A 3,745-nucleotide genomic window follows, 5' to 3' on the forward strand; every position below is an offset into this window, starting at 1 on the left:
AGGATACGGGTGCGAAGCGCTCTCGGAATAACGGGGACCCAACGGGTGCCTTCGGAGCAATAAATATAACGGGAGAGCACGCCGTTGTCAAGTTTGAACTTTTGGAGTTGCCTGCGCATCCTAGCGGTAGGAGGGTGAGAAGCACCGGTGAGAAGGTTGATTAGGGAAATACAGTAGGGATCTGCTCGCTGGTTTGAAATAATGGCGTAGCGATCTGGAGCAGCGGCAAGAGTAGCACAGGTTAAGGTTGGGGCTCTGGACGACATTGGGACGTCGAGGGTGCACGCAGGAAGGCTCGAGGAAGCACTAAGTGGCGATTCTGATAGCGGGCAGCGGGAAAGAGCATCGGCATCTCGATGTTTGCGTCCCGATTTGAATATGACATCAAAGTGGTACTCCTGCAAACGCAGAATCCAACGGCCCAGGCGTCCAGTCAAATTTTTGAGGGTTGATAACCAGCACAGAGCGTGGTGATCGGTAACGATCGTGAAATGGCGGCCGTAGAGGTAGGGGCGGAATTTCTGAACTGCCCAAACGACGGCTAGGCACTCTTGCTCAGTGATGGTGTAGTTGCGTTCCGCTAGTGTTAGAGTTCGACTGGCAAACGCAATTACCTTTTCCCGAGAAGCGGTATCACGTTGCAGAAGTATGGCGCCGATACCGAGGCTGCTGGCATCGGTGTGAAGAATGGTGGCAGCAGTGTCGTCGAAGTGAGCGAGAACAGGGTCCGAAGTGAGGGCATTCTTTAGGGTTTGGAAAGCTTTTTCGCATTCTTCGGACCAATTGAAAGTAGTACGGTCTGTAAGGAGGCGGTGGAGCGGTGCAGCAATGGTAGCGAAATTTCGAATGAAACGGCGAAAGTACGAAGACAGGCCAAGGAAACTGCGTAGTTCCTTAGTCCGCTGAGGGCGTGCAAAGTTCAAAACTGCAGCAAGCTTGTCAGGGTCGGGTCGAATGCCATCGCGGCTGACGAGGTGGCCCAGGATATATATATGTTGTGAGCACTGTGTGGCGCTTCATCTTCCACACGGCTGAACGTGCTGCTTCATCTTCATCCTGCTCCCTCTTGTAGATACCAATCGTCATCGCGGAGTGTGTTTGGCTGCAGTGTGCGACCAAGGCTTCAGGTCTGCAATAAAGCCTGATCCCCCAAGTCCGACCTTCGCGTTACCTTACAATATATATATATATATATATATATATATATATATATATATATATATATATATATATATATATATATATATATATATATATATATATATATATATATATATATATATATTGTAAGGGGTGTGTTTATTCAGTCCACGTAGAGGGATTCAGCTGCTCAGGATGAATTCGCAGCAGAGCGTTAGGCATACCGAATCACGAAGACAACGACCAACTTCTTCGTCCTCGAGAGCGCCAGCACGCGATGCATGTCAGTGGCAATAACAATGAAGATTACCACACTACAATATATATATATATATATATATATATATATTGTAAGGAAGAAGATGATACAGCGCCGACACTAATGACGATGAAGACGCCGGTCAGCTGGCGCGCGCACTGAGAGCTCGGACTGTCTTGTTCGGACGAGATTGTGCTTCGCTCTACGATCGTCTTGTGTCATTGGTCGCCGTCTCCAGTCCTTCGAATAACCCCCAATAAACCCCTCTTCACTATATCTGTATGTATATATATATACAGGTGTCCAAGCTAACTTTAGCCAAGGGTTAAAAAATGGAACGTTTGAAATAGGCCAGAGAAACCACCTTTATACAGCTACCAGCTCTCTGGTGCACCACAGTCAATGTTTTGTTTTTCAATTAAATAATTAGTAATTAATATAATTTTTCTATTTTACTAACAATTGCCTTTAGACAACAAATGTGATTTGCAGAGTTGGAAAGCATCTTCTAAAACCCCCATTCCATTTCCGATAAAGGAAGCCTCAGGTGTATCGTTTTTCCAAGCCCTAAAGAAAGTCCGCGAAATACAAAAATATCACGTGACTGGCGCATTCGTGCGCCACGATTGTGCTGCTCTCAACCTGGCTTTCAGTGAACAAAATCAGCTGCGGTATTGGCTCCACGACCCCGTTAATTGGCAGGCCGATATGTCTGCGGTGGTTTCTTCGTCCGCTTCACGCAGTCGGCGCGCGTGACGAAGTCGCAATGAGCTCACCGCGCCGGCTGCAACCAACGCCAACATATCAGCCTGCCGCTGGGACTGCAGGCTGTCGAGTCATGGCCGCAGCTGATTTCGTTCACTCGGGCCACGATTGAGAGCACCACAATCGTGGCGCACGAATGCGCAATCACGTAATATTTTTTGGCATTTCGTGGGCTTTATGGCTTGGAAAAACGATACACGTTAGGCTTTCTTTATCGGAAATAGATGGAATGGGGGTTTTAGAAGATGCTCGCCAGCTCTGCAAATCACATCTGGTGTCTAAAGGCAATAGTTAGTAAATTAGAAAAATTATCCTAATTACTAATTAGTTAATTGCAAAGCAACAAATTGCCTATGGTGCGCCAGATGGCTGGCAGCTGTACACAGGTGGCTTCACTGGCCTATCTCAAATGTTTCATTTTTAACCCTTGTCTTAAGTTAGCTTGGACACCCTGTATATAATCAGCGCGTTGTTTCTCCTTCCACTTAGCACTTAATGCACTTTATTCCAATAGTCACCATAAGACAAATGCCTGTAAATGTCAACAGTATAAACATAAAAAAGCAGCGTTTGTTTTGCACTCGTGGACTGTTCGCTCCTTAACATGCTATATATATGTGTGTGTGTGTGTGTGTGTGTGTGTGTGTGTGTGTGTGTGTGTGTGTGTGTGTGTGTGTGTGTGTGTGTGTGTGTGTGTGTGTGTGTGTGTGTGTGTGTGTGTGTGTGTGTGTGTGTATGTGTGTGTGTGTGTGTGTGTGTGTGTGTGCGTGTGCGTGTGCGTGTGTGCGTGTGCGTGTGCGTGTGTGTGTGTGTGTGTGTGTGTGTGTGTGTGTGTGTGTGTGTGTGTGTGTGTGTGTGTGTGTGTGTGTGTGTGTGTGTGTGTGTGTGTGTGTGTGTGTAGAATTGTTTGTCCATAAGATAAGTACTATCTTGTATAATTTCACAGCTTAATTCAAAACATCAACGTTTACACGCAAGGTGCTCTCATGCAAGTTAAAGTTATTTGCTTTTTGCCACTGCGAAACTGCATGTTTGTGGGCGCGCGTGTATGCAAATAACTCATGCGCAGGTACTCAATGTATTTGCCGCCCCGCCTAAGGCCAGTACTCTTGCACGTTTTCACTGTAGTGAGGAAGCAAACTCACAATCCCTGCAACGCGCTGCGCAGAAGCTGACTTGCGACTCGAAGTCCCTGAGTCGCTTCGAATACTAGCTCTAACCCCGCAAGACCACCGGAAGAAATAGAATGAAAGCAAAAGACTGCGAACGCACAGAATCTGCGCTCACTCATTCCCCCGGGGGAGGAAAATTCTGTTTTTCTGTTGCCCATAATCATGTCAGCACTGCTTGAGGCCATGGGGGATGGGAGAAGACTGTATTGGAGGAGGAGCCATGGTGTGGACAAAAACTGCCGCGAGCGCTTCCTCTTACAAGGAAAAATAAAAAGATTCCGCGAGATACGCGTACGTGACGTGTAGGCTACGTCATCCATGTGTCACGTGATTGCACATCCACTACCTGCAAAAACATTCTCCCGGCTGAACCGGGAGGATATTTTTGCAGGCCCTGAACGCGCAATCA

This window comes from Amblyomma maculatum, chromosome 7, assembly GCF_055883805.1.
Source record: "Amblyomma maculatum isolate TAMU_Amacu chromosome 7, ASM5588380v1, whole genome shotgun sequence".
Classification (NCBI taxonomy): domain Eukaryota; kingdom Metazoa; phylum Arthropoda; class Arachnida; order Ixodida; family Ixodidae; genus Amblyomma; species Amblyomma maculatum.